Source organism: Tenebrio molitor, chromosome 1, assembly GCF_963966145.1.
Source record: "Tenebrio molitor chromosome 1, icTenMoli1.1, whole genome shotgun sequence".
NCBI lineage: Eukaryota > Metazoa > Arthropoda > Insecta > Coleoptera > Tenebrionidae > Tenebrio > Tenebrio molitor.
This window is the reverse complement of record NC_091046.1, coordinates 16,849,666-16,865,387: the sequence shown is the minus strand read 5'-3', so window position 1 is coordinate 16,865,387 and position 15,722 is coordinate 16,849,666. Positions and strand designations below refer to the sequence as shown.

The following is a 15,722-nucleotide window of genomic DNA, read 5'->3' as shown; positions in this document are numbered from 1 at the left end:
AAGAGTCGGTTGTGAACGCACTCTACAGGTTACGGATCACGGATTAGCTGTTTAAATCTTACGTTTTACACGCCTACTGTGAGGTGAAATTTAAAGAAACACCCGATATAAGACTAACCATAGTTTTGAAAAGCTAGATATTTATAACAGGGCTTTTATGCTAAGTAATAGACGTCTTAGGATTAAATAAAAAGATGCATAGTAATTTCGCCGACCGGCGGCAATCCGGCCCCTACCTTTTCAGGTACAATTTCAAATCCGCCGCAAAACGGCCATCCATGTACAGGGTAAGTATGACCATTGTCTAAGTAGAAGTAGTTCTCTAGTATGACCATGGCCGCGATCCGGCCACACCGAAATAACTACCTATTTATGTGACAAATACGACAAAAAGTTATTAAGGAAAGTTGTTTAGAATCAACATGATAGTTGGCTGATGATTTTGAAATTTAGTATAGGGATACCAAATTTCAAAATCTTCGGCCAACTATGATTTTTCATCTTTTAATGTTTATTTCACAATTCAAAAATTTTATTTTTAACAGTTCTCTTATTATGAGTAAAAACAAATTCACACTTAGATTATTACTACAAGTTACTGGCTTCACACTAATAAGTTATAATTAAATAAACGTAAATTAAAACTAGATTAAAAGGAAAAAAAAAATAAAAATCATAGTTGGCCGATGATTTTGAAATTTTGTCTAAAGGCCTAGATGTTGATTCTAAACAACTTTTCTTAATAACTTTTTGTCGTATTTACCACATAAAAGGCACTTTACTCTACAGAAAAATAGGTTTTTTGAAAATTTCTAAGGCATACATACTTGACTTTTCAAAACTAAAATCCTGTTAAAAATTAACCAAGCAGGGCTAAACCCAAAAAAGTGAAAATTTAAATCGAATTTTTTTTATCTTTTAAAAGAGTCGTTTCACTTATCCGGGGACATACTGTATAAACTATCACACAACTTTTTTTTTAATTTTTATTTTGATTTCGTATCAAGTTATGTGAGATTTTGTGTTAGCCATATCAACCCTCCTTGTTCTCCCCTAATGTTAGTGCACTTGTTATGGTGAAAATTAAACAGATATGCTCAAAACAATCCCAATTCTCAAGAATTTTTTAGCAATGTTGCCGTTTTTATTCAAAACACAGTCAAGTATTGATCCTGTTGTCTTTTGTTTCCGTTGACAACTGTCGTAAACTCGTTTCACTCGCGTTTTAAAATGGCCCAAAAAAGACCCAATTTACATACAAACTCGTCAAATAATACACTCACCGGCAAAAAAACGGAACACTAATTAGTCAACAACAAATTATTCCCATAATACCTATTTTGATGTATTTTGACCAGGAGGCGATGATAGCAAACATAACCTTGAACATTAGCATAGGCTATTTTATTAGCAATTTCGCATAAAAACAAATTTTTTGTTTTAAAACCTTCTTTTCTTAAATTTACCATTTTTATAATAATCAAGCAACCTGGTTAGGTTTTTATAACTAGAGCGCGGATTAATAAGCATAAAAAAACACAAAATAAGCGCTTAAATAAGCATAAAAATTTTAGAAAATAAGCATAAAAAATGGCATAAAATTTTAAAATAAGCTCAAAGGTTACAGTAAATAATTAGTTCAAAACTCAATGAATAAATTGATATATTAAATATTTACTTGTTTATTATCTCAAAACTAAAATTAACTCAAACATAAAATAAAACAATTGCTAAAAACACTAAAGCATAGAGTGACAGATCTAAAAAAGACACTTTTCTACCTATTCACTTTATGCAGAATCATTTCTAAATGAACTAATAATCAGGTGTTTTTCTAAATTTTCAACTGAAAATCCCATTCTTCTGTCGGTAAGAACATTTTTGAAGAAAGAAAAACTTCGTTCGACCTCCACACTAGTAATGGGAGCGTTTTTAAATTTCGGAATAATATTAATAGGTACATCTATCGTCAGATTTTCAAGAATGTCTCCTTTTATGACTTTTGATATTTTTTTCAAAATCATGAATCCTTCATTCTTAGTTAAAACTTCATTCATTTTTTTTGAAACAGCAAAACCAAAAGGTCCTCTTACTTTTGCAACTTCTTTTTCAAAATTTTTTATTATTTCAACCGATTCTACCAAAGGAAGATCCCTCGATTCCAGCTTTTTTATGGCTTCGACAATGAAACTGTAGTTAGTCTTGATAAATGCCAAGTTTTTTTTGACTGTTTCATTTTTTAAGACTTTTTGACATTTTGTAACTGCTTCAGAAGTGGATGGTGAAAATTCTAACACAATTTCCTTGAAGGAATCAAAATGATCGGCATAATAACAAGCAGCAGCCAGCCATGTACCCCACCTTGTTAAAATGGGTTCAGGGGGAAGTGGTACGTTTGGCATTTTTTCTCGAAATATTTGAACTCTCAAGGGAGCCTTTAAGAAAATTTTCTTTCCAGCACTGATTAAAGTATTTACCAGTGGAAACTGCATCCTAATAGTTTCCGCCACACGATTGAGCCCGTGTGCTAGACAAGTGCAGTGGGTTAAATTTTCATAAAAGATTTTTAAATTGGAATATGTTTTCACCATATAGGCAGCAGCGTCGGAAAGCATCAGCAATATTTTCTTGTTTGGTACAGGGTTTGGCAAAAAGAAGTTTGTTAATCCTTCATTGATGAATCGAGTAACAGTATTGTTGTTAGTTTGTTCTAACTGCTTAGAACTAATTAAAAACGCTTTTGATGCACAATTTTCATCCAATACTCCAATCATTAAATGAGCTATGTATCGTCCACAAGAATCTGTGGTTTCATCTACACAGAACCATATATAATTATTTGCAATTATCTTCTTTATTTCTTCGATTACATTTTTGTAAACTAAGTCGACATAGCTTTTGCGAAGGGTTGATTCTGCAGGAACATGTCTGCCAGTGTATTTTTGTAAAAAACTTTTAAATACATTGTTATTTAGTTTTGTTAGAGGTATATTAGAAGATACCATCGAATTACATAAATCAAAGTAAAATTCTTGTTCATCTGTTACTGAGCTACAAGCTAACGACTGGGCAATGGTCTGTTGTTTACTTCCACTTTTTAATTTTTTCAAATTTTCTTTATGAATTGTAGTTTTAAGATGCTGCATTATATTGTATTTCTTTTCACAATTGATCTACAAAATAATACATTGGCAAAATAATTTTCAGATCTAATCCAAAAATCTTACCGTTTTGAGGCACACTTGACAAATTAATTTGCAGTTTTCATATCTTAATTCGGAGTGACCTCGTATCCAATCGTCGACGGAAGGTTTAGCTTTGGGCATTTTTCAAAAAGTAGGTACACGCAAAACACCAACGTACACACTAAAAATACGCTCGAGGTATGTTACCAGATAAAGAACCAAATAAACACTAAACTAAGAAATGATCTTCCGCAATGTTCCAGTAAAACAAAAAAAAATAACAGGTGAATTTCTATCCAATCCGGGAAGGGCGGCGGCATGAACTTCACAAGTTTTCCCAGAATTGCGTCGGGAGTTTTATTTGTATGGAACAAAAAAATGACATGGGAAGTCATAAAATTGGTTCACAGAGAAAGCCGGTCGCAAGCGGTGCCTCATCAAACAGGGGTGTAATCTATAAAATAATAAGACGTGATGCACTAAATATTGATGGGCCAATGCGGATCTGAATTACACGCGACAACTGGTGATTTACGACCTGCAATAGCCTTTGATAATGCCGTTTTAGATTCTGAATTTACCTTCTTGTCATATATACAAAGTTTTAACGCTGTGCCATTAAGAATTATCAATGGCATAATACCTAGGAATCCGCGCTCTATTTATAACTTTTGTAATTTTTTTATTGTTGTTAACTTCGAATTTAAGTGCAGAACGTAAAAAAATGCCTCTAGCTGGTGTAAATATTGCCAGAGCAGTAGCTTTGGTTGAAGACTGTTGTTTCCGTTATGCAGCTAATGCTATTGAGGCTCCTCTTGCTAGTCGTCACAGAGCTGTTACAAGGTTTCAAAAGACTGATTGAAAAAGAGCAACCACATACCGCGACGATAGATTTTTAAATAATAATGGTGTTCCGCTTTTTCTGCCGGTGAGTGTAGTAGTTTATTTGACGAGTTTCTGTGTAAATTGAACGAACGAGTTGAATACAACGTTTTTTGGTTCGACGAGCCCCTTAAAAGGTCCAAATCGTTTAAAATCTTTAAAATTAGGTTCACGTTTCGTTTTGACAAGTTGTGTCATTTATCAAAATCCATTCACATATGAGAAAATTCTCAAATTCTGATAGCGTCGAACCAAAAACTACTACTATTCCAGTTTTTGTTTTATTTAAATTGAGTCATAAATAACGGAGATATGACTTGCGGCGTTTTTTACGACGCATCTGTATATAAAAATTGTTTAATTTATGTGTTCCCATATTTCCACTGATTCCCTTCATAAAATATAAAATAATATTTGAATCCTCTAATGTCATTTTCATTTCCGGCCTAGTTTTAACTCTCACATCTACCCATATGATTTGGAATTGACTACGCCACTGGCAACTCGTGGGTGAGTTGCGCAGTTCAATTTGATGACAGAAAGATAAAAGGTGCCGCCGCCGAGTGAAACTACTGATTCTTATAGCTCTATACCACAGTATAACCAGTAGCGACACGAAATGACAGGTCCATAAGAAAAGCATTGGGTCGTTATGAACACGTCTAAATGACGGTTTGGGTAGTAAAGTCCTTGAAAATGGTTTGAATTCGTTTGAAATTTGTGGTGGTAGCCCTAAATCACTATGAATTCTCTGATTAATAAATGTAAACTCCACTAAAACTTTCTGTTTTCTGAAATATGCCTGAATTTGTATGTATAAGGAGTTGTCTATTCATATCACACGCTGTTTGAGAAGTGACGGTTTGGGTAGTAAAAGTCAATAAGGGTTACGTTCGCAAATCAAACTGTCTGTCGCTACTGGTTATTATACTGTGTCTATACTGTGGTAATACGATTGGGAGCATAAAAAGTGGGACATCAAATTTCTGTCAGTTTTGAAAAATTCGATGTAATTCAAGCTTTATTGTAATTTTTTTTGACATTATTCTAGCTGACATTTAAAAAATTCATTTTATACTTACTCCTATTTTCCTTTTCCAAATGCCCTCTTCTTTTAATAAAGGTAGATTTTGATTGGGACTTTGCATTAAATAAATATTCACTACGTGCTTACTTACAATCATTCCCTACCAGTGGCGGCTCGTGACCAAATCAGAAGGGAGGGCACACACACTTTTCCTCACCATCCAAGAGGTGGGTTATTACTGTCTGTTTTCTCCTTCAATGCTAAATCAAAAGCCTCACAGAATTTTATTCAATCTATTAATTCTCCTAAAATATATATGTTTTGTTTAACTTGTTCAATCTGCTTTTGCACCTGAAGACGATAAGTAGTAAGCACCACTGAGTTGATTTCGAACATCTACGTGAGTAACGTGACCCAAAGTAACAAATTCATTGGAACAACAGAGATGTTTATGACTGACAGAGTGTTTTTTTTTCAGTTAAATGTTACGCCGCGCCGATCTGTACCCGTACTGGGTCTAAATCACTGGTCTCCATTAATAAACACACGAAACAAAATAGAGAATTACTCATATCACAACCACACAACGATTCTGCATGTTTGTACATACCTACATACCTATTTATCAGAATTAAAATTTCGAGATACGGTTTTACCTTTAACAGAATGCTGTTCTCGAATTGGCAATTTCGGACGAGGGGGCCCCAACGGTTTAAAATGGACACAACCGAATTCATTGTTGTTGTTGCTACGTGCTACCCTTACTTACACTTTACACTAATAAGTTTCTATTTTATTATTATTATTATTATTATTATTATAGGCCGTGCAGAGGCAGAGGATTGTCTCTTTTATATCACCACACGTGCACTCTAAATTAAAGTACAATTATCAGGAAATTATTGTAAATGCAAATGCAGCAAAAGTACCTAACGGATAAAATCATATGAATCGACCGTTGAGAGCGATTCGATTGTCGTGGAAGTTCGAAGTTGTTCTCGTTCATTAAATCTTTTCTAATTGGCTCGGGCCGACCAGCTTCTTGCCCGAATGTGCGTTGTTGACACATATTAAATAACATGTTAGCGGTTGTGTTTTAAGCGTATAGAAATGGCAAGGCAGACAGGGTTTCCACTGAGCTCGCCCCTACACAAGAATTAAATGTATAAGGTGAGCGCATCGGTTCAAATTCGTTCAATCAAACTTTGAGGTGAGCGCAAATACACAGGAACATCGGTATACAATATACAAATAATAAATTTATTTCAAAAAATGAATAATATTTGTTTCTCCCGTTTTTCCCCTTTTTGAATTGGGGGGGCAATGCCCGTGTGCCCTCCCTGAACCAGCCGCCACTGTTCCCTACAACCTACAGTACACTTAATGACAACGTCAATCAATTCAAAGTAGGGTTAGAATCAGATAAGGGTTATTTCACATTAAAAGTCAAGACAATGACGTTTTTTCTTTTTTGCCCGCAATAGTACCTATCTAACGTAAAATTTGAAACATACCCTTCAAGCAGCAACATTTTTGCCCTGAAATTATGCTCTAATTATTATTATTATTGATTTAAATTGTTGCTGAGGCAAACCTATTTAGCAATTTAATGGTTGTATAATTCTGTATATTGGACAATTGTGTATTGATTTATTCCTGCGTTTTGTCATATTGCTTCTTAAAAGCACAGACATTAGCGCTGTTAACGACTATGTTATCTAATTTGTTCCAGGTTTCAAATACGCGGTTTGTTAGGAAATATTGTCGAGAAGATGTCTTAAATTTCTCTTTCTTAAGCTTGTATTGATGTCCCCGTAGTCGGGGGTCCGTTTGCATGTCTATGAACTCCGAGGTGTCACCTGGCCATATATTGTGTGTTAATCTATACAGGCTGATTCATGTAGCCCGTTCATTAGAAACTTTTTGATTTCCCAAAATCATATTAATATGAAAATTGGTAGTTGACTATAATCGACTACTCCAAGTTCAAATGAAATATTTTCAAGATGGCGGCACTTCCGGAAATACCGGAAATCGACGCCATCTTTATTTTATTAAATGGAAAGGCCTCATTTTGACTTCATATTTCGATTCTACGTTAAATTCTGAGTTTAGAACGTCTTTTTGTCAACACTTATCTGTCATTGTTTTTAACCTATGTCATCTTTTTTGCAAAAAAAACGAGGTTGCAGGGCTTCATTAACAAATTTATAACTCTTGAACCATCGGAAATAAATAATTGATTTTTTGAAGTGAAACTTTTAATGGGAGGGGAGGGGTTTGAAATTCTGATCGGCAACCTTTTTGTGTGACGAAAAGTGGTGGGGGGTAAACACTGTCTCGCACAACGGTTGCGCCAATATTTCCATCTCACTTAATTTGGAGTCTAATTTACGTAAATTAATCTGTTTGACACGATACAAACATCCCTCAAAATTGTGTATATCCCAGCCGTTTTGGCGTAATTTCGATTTTTTGAGTAAAATATTCTTTTTTTTATCAAACAATTGCTTTATTTGAATTTTTATACAAAAATCACATGCAATAAACAGTAGATAACAACGAAATAATAAAAAATAAGCAAATTAACAAAAACATATTTTCACTTATAATATCCCAAGTGCATTGATTATTTCTCATGCATTTCCAAAATGTAATTAGCCCTTGTGTTCCACTCGGGCTAATTAATTCGTTCTGGAAATGCATTCGAAAAAATTTCCGGATATTAATCAATGCACGAGGGCATATTTGGTAAGAAAATCGCAACGACACGGACATTATGCTTCTTGAATTATAAATTTTTGACAAAAAAAATCAAGTTGTATAACAGAATTATCCTTGACAACGGAAAAAAAATTGAGATTTTTAATAAATAAATGATTTTGATTGGCTGAAAAAGTTTCCACTTATTAATTTCATGTTGGGTTAGCTAGCTGCAAAAAATTTCCAGGAAATCTCTATATTGTTATAGAAACGACACCGATTTCTGTTTTTCTATTGGCTATTTTTAAGTGTCGTGCGATTTTCAATGAATCATTTACATATTTTTTGTTAATTTGCTTATTTTTTATTGTTTTGTTGTTATCAAATAAAACAATTGCTTATAAAAAAGAATATTTTATTCAAAAAATTGAAATTACGCCTAAACGGCTGCAAATAAGCATACATAATGCTAATAAAAGTGGCCTTAAAATTTAATTTTACATTTATATCTAGTATCAGAAATGGTAGTTGCCATTTAAAAAAATGAAGTTTTCGACATTTTTTGATTATCAATTTTAAAAAATTGCAGTAGGCGTATGAAACATTAAAAAAATGTCGTTGATAGCGCAAAAAAGCGGCCAAATCTTTGGCAAGTCAGTAAAGTAAAAATTAATTATTTATTTCTGATGGTTCAGAAATTATAAATTTTTTAATGAAGCCCTGCGACCTCACTTTTTTGCAAAAAAGATAACATAGGTCATAAACGATGACAGATAAATATTGACAAAAAGACGTCGTAAACTCAAAAGTTAACGTATAATCGAAATGTGAAGTCAAAATGGGGCCTTTCTGTTAAAAAAAACAAAGGTGGCATCGATTTCCGGTATTTCCGGAAGTGCCGCCATTTTGAACATTTTTCATTTGAACTTGGAATAGTCGATTATAGTCAACTACCAATTTTCATATTAATATGATTTTGGGAAATAAAAAAGTTTCTAATGAACGGGCTACGTGAATCAGCCTGTATATCTGGATCATATCTGCTCTATCAAATCTGACTTCAAATTCAGGCAATTGTAACAATTTTAACCTCTCTCTGTAGGGCTTATGTTTAAAGCCTGTCGGTCATCTTGTCACTGCATGTTGTACTCGGTTAAGCGTATGTATATCCTTCACATGATAGGGTCTCCAAACTGATATCGCATACTCTAAGTGGGGCCTACTGTACATTTTAAATAACCTTGAACATAATTCAGGACTTGTGTACAAAATAATGTAATTTTGAACATTATTGTTAGAAACAGGTACTGTAGCAGGTAGTCCTGCCTACTTTCTTTGTGAGAGGGGTGAAATCACCCACCCTTATTTAAGTCGGGATATAGCGGTAAAAACCAGAGTCTACCACTATCCTTGGTACTTAACACTTGTACATCAACATTTTGTCATACAATAAAGTTTTTAAGTAGTTATACAAAGACGACTATATCATTTGAACGGCTAATATCACCACCCAACAGTGATTAATCGTTCAACTTGGTTTAGAGAAAGCTCTTTTGATTGAGTGAAAAACCCCAGAAGACCTTCTAGCGGCTCTGGCGCTCTGGTTGCCCCAATTCAACTTGTTATTAACGAGGACGCCCAGATCATTTTGATTTTCAACTGCAGTGATGTCTCGGTTTACAAGTTGATATAATTTTTTTGGATTGTTGAAACCAAGATACATGACGGAACATTTGTCCGGATTCAAGGGTAAACACCACTGATCACTCCATTCAGTCAATTTGTAGCTTGTTAATATCTCTACATTCATTGGATGATCTAAAGATTTTTACGTCATCTGCGTAAGCTGCAAAAGGACATTGTAATCTGGCAAGCAAGTCAGATGTGTAAAGAGTGAACAGTAGCGGACCAAGCACCGCGCCCTGCGGCACGCCACTTATAACGAGTTTCTTGTCTGAGAGCACAGAACCCACTTTAACTGCAAACGTTCTGGAGGACAGAAATGTCGCAATCCAGTTCAGGACATGTCCATTGATGCCATATCTTTCGAGTTTATGTAGGAGTAGAGAGTGTGGCACTCTGTCAAATGCTTTGCTAAAATCTAAGTAGACAATGTCAACAGTTTTTCCTGTGTCCAGCAGTTTGGTCCACTGGTTACACGAGGTAAGCAAGTTTGTTATGGCAGAACGGCCAGGAATAAACCCGTGTTGGTTTATTGGTACAACGTTTTTATTTCGTAGTAATTCGAGTAATTGTCTAACTAGCACTTTCTCAAATAGTTTGCACGTGCTAGATGTTAGCCTAATGGGCCGGTAGATTTCTGCCTTGCACTTATCTCCCTTTTTGAATATTGGCGTTACAACGGCTTCAAGCCATTGTGTGGGCAATTTGTCACTTGTTAACGATGTCTGAAAGATTTTGCATAGAGGGCCAATCAAATTTTGGGAGAATAACTTAATAGTTTTAGAAGTGAGACCATCAGGGCCAGGTGCAGAGTTCACAGGTAAATTGTTGACTTCATTTAAAATAGGATGAATAATTGTAGGTATGTATTTGTTTAAACTTGTGTTAAACATTGATGCAAAAACCCCTGCCAAAACATTTGCAGTTTCGAGGCTGCTACCACACAGAATTCCGCTAAGATTATGAACGATTAGGACACTGACTCTGGAGGAGAGATGTTTACGCAGATGTCCATAAAATGCCTTAGGATTATTTATGCCCGTTTGCACCAGCCATAGTTAAGGGTTTAGATTAAGTTAAGCGAAGGTTAAATTTCAAAATACCTTGCACCGACATGTAAGTGACAGTGACATTTCAACTATCTGTCAGTTATTTTAATCCCAGGAATTCGCACGGATTATCATTCCCACTAATACCGAGTGACTATAAATGATTGAAAATTATTTTGTTATGTTGGTAACACATTTGAAATCTTTAGTTGGTGACATCGTTGGCATGACACACGTAATTTTTAAAATTGAAACAAACGTCAAAAAAATCTAAATCGACAATGTACTTCGTGACTTAACCTAACCTAAATAGAAATGACTGACAGATAATGCACGACAAGACTTGCACTACCAACTGCATCAGTGTTGCCAATCCACTATTTTCTTTCAATCATTTATAGTCACTCGGTACGTTTAAATATTTTTTTTTTTATTAAATGGAGGTCCTAAATGTCATGGAAGATTTAGATGATTATAACAATGACGATATTGAAGTTTTTGATGTAATTAATGGCTTGCCGCGACAAGTGTACGTGCGAAATAATTATTTCGATAGTTATGATAATGTAAATTTCCGAAGAAGATTTCGGATTTCAAAGCAGTGTTGTTTAAACTTGTTAGTGATAACTGAAGAAAGATTGGAGTATCCTTCTGATATGTAAGGTACTTACTTAAGTGACATTTTTCATTAATTATATCTTTTCAGTAATAATTCTGTTTCTCCCATGAATCAATTACTAACTACTCTTCGTTTTTACTCAACTGGCGGCAATCTCCAATCTATTGCCGATTATTGCGGCATACATGTATCCACTGTATCCAGAATAATTGTTCGGGTATCACGCACAATTGCTGATTTATATAACATGTACAGCCGCCTGCAAAAGAATCGAGCCTACCCTCGCTAAGGAAATAATCACCAATTCATACTTCGACAAAGGGATCTGACCACTGTCATAAACTCATAAATCTAATCTCTCAGACAGTTCGATATACGAGGGCTGTACCATTAGTTTTTGTCTTTTATTTAAACGGTGTTTTTATTGTGAATTTCAACATTTAATAACGAATATAATTTATGTGGTTTGCTTTATTCAATAAAATAATGTTTTAAAATCCGGTTTAGTGCTTTTATTTTTGCTAATAAGAAAACAAGCAGTGTAAGATACAAATAAGTATCTACCTATGTTTAATTAAAAATTAAATGCCACAATTTATCACTATTTCTGTTGCGTTTCTTTATATTAATTGATCTTAATCAATTTTCGATTGTTACACAGGAATTATCATTACATTACATCATTACAAATTTATTTTTTTCCTCAAAAATTTTCTGATGTAAGATAACATAATTTTTATACTGTCATTTAGACAATTAAAGGGCTATCAGAATCAAGAAAAAAAATAGGGGCTTTCCATTTAAAAAAACTATCGATGACGTCATAACTCGAAAACAAATGACTGCTTGGAATTTTCTTTGGTACTAAAACATGTATTTTTATAAACTAAAATTGACTTGTCCACAAATTTTTTTGAAAAAATTTTTGTTTCATTTCGATTTAAAAATCGCCCGTGCGCGAGGTTACGTTTAGTTATGTGTGTTCAATTTTTGTAATTAAATAGTTGCTTCCCAAAGGTTGCTAGTGCGCAGGGGGTCTAACTCTTTCACATTTTTTAAAGTAATGCGAATTGTGCCAATTTGTTGTAAAAATGCATGTAAAAAACCACCAACATTTTACCTAGAAAATACAACCGGTAATGTTATATGCATAGAGTTGATTTTTGACTTTTGGAAATAGAAATGTTTGGTTACGAGTGTCAATGATACTTTATGAAAACAGAAAATAAAAATTCGAATTGTTGTAATCTTGTGTTATTGAAAAGATTTCATTGTTTTTGCGGCAGTTTGAAATTTTTTGGCAGTCGCATATGTTTCGTGACATAATCGCCTTTTTGGCATAATAAAGAGATCGATCATCTTAGTAATATCAAAGTTACCATTAGCACCTTTAGTGTAATTGTAATTTTTTTTTATTGGTAACCAATTTTGCTCATTTAAAACACGCCTGAGCGTGTATAAATCGAACTTTTCCATGACAACATCGCGCGTTTTCCATGGAAACATCACCAACCCGAGAGGACCGGAGAAACGTGAAGTCTAAATGTTAACTCATTCAACATTAAAAAAAATATATATCGTAAAGTATTCGTGGATAACTGGTCTTTAAAACACTTGCTCTATTTCGAACACTCCGGCTGCGCGTCGTGCTCGAAAAATCGCGCGTGTTTTAAAGAACTTAATATCCCCTTATACTTTAATATACTATACCAACTTAATTCAACAAGTGGTGGTTTTTAAATTGATTAAACCTTGTTCACGTTGAGTTGAACATTTCAAGGTCAAATTATTTAATTTTTTGGCTCTGTAATTATGTTTTGTAAATAGTGACATGCAGCTAACCAACATAATGCGATTTAGCAATGCTTAATTCAACGTGAACGGTGTTTACCTGCATGTCACTATTTACAAAACATAATTACAGAGCCAAAAAATAAAATTATTTGACCTTGAAATTGTCAACTCAACGTGAACAACATACATATAACATCAATAACAAAAACGTGCATAACAGAAATAGCCAACAACTAGGCCATTTAAATTTTAATGAAACATATTTATTTGTATGTTACACTACTTGTTTTCTTATAATCGAAAATAAAAGCACCAAAAGCGGATTTTAAAACATAATTTTATTTTTAATAACACACTAGATATTTAATAATGAGTATAGTATCCCCTATTATCTATGCATTCCTGAAGACGTTGTCGCATACCATCTACCATATTCTGGCAATAGTCCCGCCCTCGCATATTTTCCCACACTCTGGTTACGTTTTCATCCAACTCTGCCACAGTTCTGAATTGTACACGTTCTGGAGGATTATTCCAATTGAAAACCATTTGTCCCCACAAATTTTCAATCGGGTTCAGATCTGGCGACTTTGAAGGCCAGATTAAAACGACGAGTTCAGGATGATCTTCGAACCAATCCTGAACTATTCGTGCAGTATGTATGGAGCAATTGTCTTGCACCAGAACAATTTGCTCCATTTCTTCCTCGGGGTAGATGGTTCTCACAGACGGAAGCAACACTTCTTCCAATATTTCTATATATCGCCTAGAATTGAAGCGAGGCGGTGTTACTTGCACCACCTCGCCTGGTGGTAAAGGCACACGAGTGCTAAAAAAGGCCCAATTTACACACGAACGAGTTGAATACAAGGTTTTTTTGTTCGACGAGCCCCTTAAAGGCTCCAAATCGCTTAAAACCTTTAAAATTAGCTTGACGTTTCGTTTTGACAAGTTGTGACATTTATCAAAATCCGTTCACACAGGAGAAAATTCTCAAATTCTGACAGTGTCGAACAAAAAAATTATATATGAGTTGATATGAAACATATTATTGTTTCGTCAAATTTGTCCAATAATTGAGCATAATACTGCTCTGTGATCGTTCTTCCCTTTTCCAAATTTCAAAAGTATTTCTACTTTATACGTTACCTACATCAAAAGATCAAAAGATGATAATTATAGCCGTCAATATGACATTACACAATAATATATTTCATAGCAACTCATATATTATTTTATTATGTGTAATGTGCTAATGTGCCTATGGCCAGGTTTGGTGGTTGATATCTGGTAGATCAGTATTATTATATTACATATATCATTATGATATTGTTATAATATACATACATACAGGATGTTATGGATGTCCACAAATTTAATCACCAGTAAGACTCTTTAAAATAAACATTTGTTGTATATTGCTTTTTTTTTAATCGAATATTTTCGGGAAAAAATGATATTGGTGATTAAATTTAGATATTACGTGGACTTCTATAACACCCGGTATAATGTAGAAATTAAATTTTCTAAAATCAAGCTTTCTGGAATACAGAATAGCAGTGGAACCATGTAACTTTATAGAGATAGAGATAGAAAGGTGATAGAAAAGAAAAGAAATGTCCAAGCCCGACCACCGAGCACATTTTCTGTCTCGGTTCGGAATCGCTCGGGTCAAGAAACATGTGCGCTACTATCCTTAGGATAAAAACTGAAAACGTCAATTTACACCGGTTGTTAATGGGTTTTTATAATTATTTTTGATCATTTTATGTTGGTAACTGTTGATGTCATTGCGAAGCAGACTTGATCCATTCGAATTGCCCAACCGGGAATTTCGAAAATTGTTTCGACTAACCAAAGAATTGTATCAAAATTTAGTCGGTGAATTGACGCCTCATCAACATCTGTAATTTCTGCAGCCTCCGTTTATTGCACCCAGAGAAAGACTTGAGGTCTGAGAGAAAACGATATATGCATTTAGTTGGTGAACGACAAAGATGGACAATTGGAAAGAGGCAGGAGTGCGCAAGAGAGCTCTTTCTATTTCTATGCGTTCGTTTTCACCATCGGTTGTGCCGAATTCTCACGATTGGTGTTACACGGTTGGTTTGCGGCAAATAGAAAGAAATGGAAAGAAATTTTCGTTCTATCAAGTTACATGGTTCCACTGCAGGCGATTTTAACAAGACCACCATTATTTGTCGCATTTGCCAAAGCGCCAACGGAAATCCCCAGGCCAGGCAAGATTTTACAATCCTGGGTAAAATGGATTATTGCATTTGCACGATTTCACCAAGAAGAATGTTTTAGGTTGCTGTTAATGTCTATTTTGTATTACATACTATTTATTTTGGAGAAAATCTAATTTGATATTTACTTTTTTATTATTGTATTTATAGTAAATTTCTTTATTATTTTTTTAAGTTAACTTTATTGTTATACGAGTTGCACAAGACAGTCTATTGTCAAACGCGAAAAGAACGAGACAAAGTGTCTTGTGTAACATGCAATTTTTTCTATTTCGGCTTCGTTAATTTAATTTTTTTAAATATAAAATAATTATATAGTGACTTTTATTTTAATGACATTTGGTTGGTATTGATGAAGAATTGTCATTTCATTGAAAATTAAATTTTGTTACAATAATAAATCTATTTAGTCCTACGGACTCGTAATTTTTTCAGAGGCAGTTTTTTTCGTTAAATTGCCAGGCAACAAAATTCTCATTGGAATGTCAAGTTTACTTCGACAAAAAAAAGCTCTCGTGTAATTATAAGTGA

The 15,722-nt window shown here is 34.1% G+C and overlaps 1 long non-coding RNA gene across 1 annotated transcript in view; it reads left to right on the top strand.

Moving 5' to 3' along the window:
* The window catches only part of LOC138122237 (uncharacterized), a 99,324-nt gene extending 83,602 nt beyond the window's left edge, over positions 1 to 15,722 (top strand). The window contains exon 2 of the long non-coding RNA XR_011156391.1: positions 13,814 to 15,722. This is a non-coding gene — a long non-coding RNA (uncharacterized lncRNA). The remainder of the gene's footprint in view (positions 1 to 13,813) is intronic.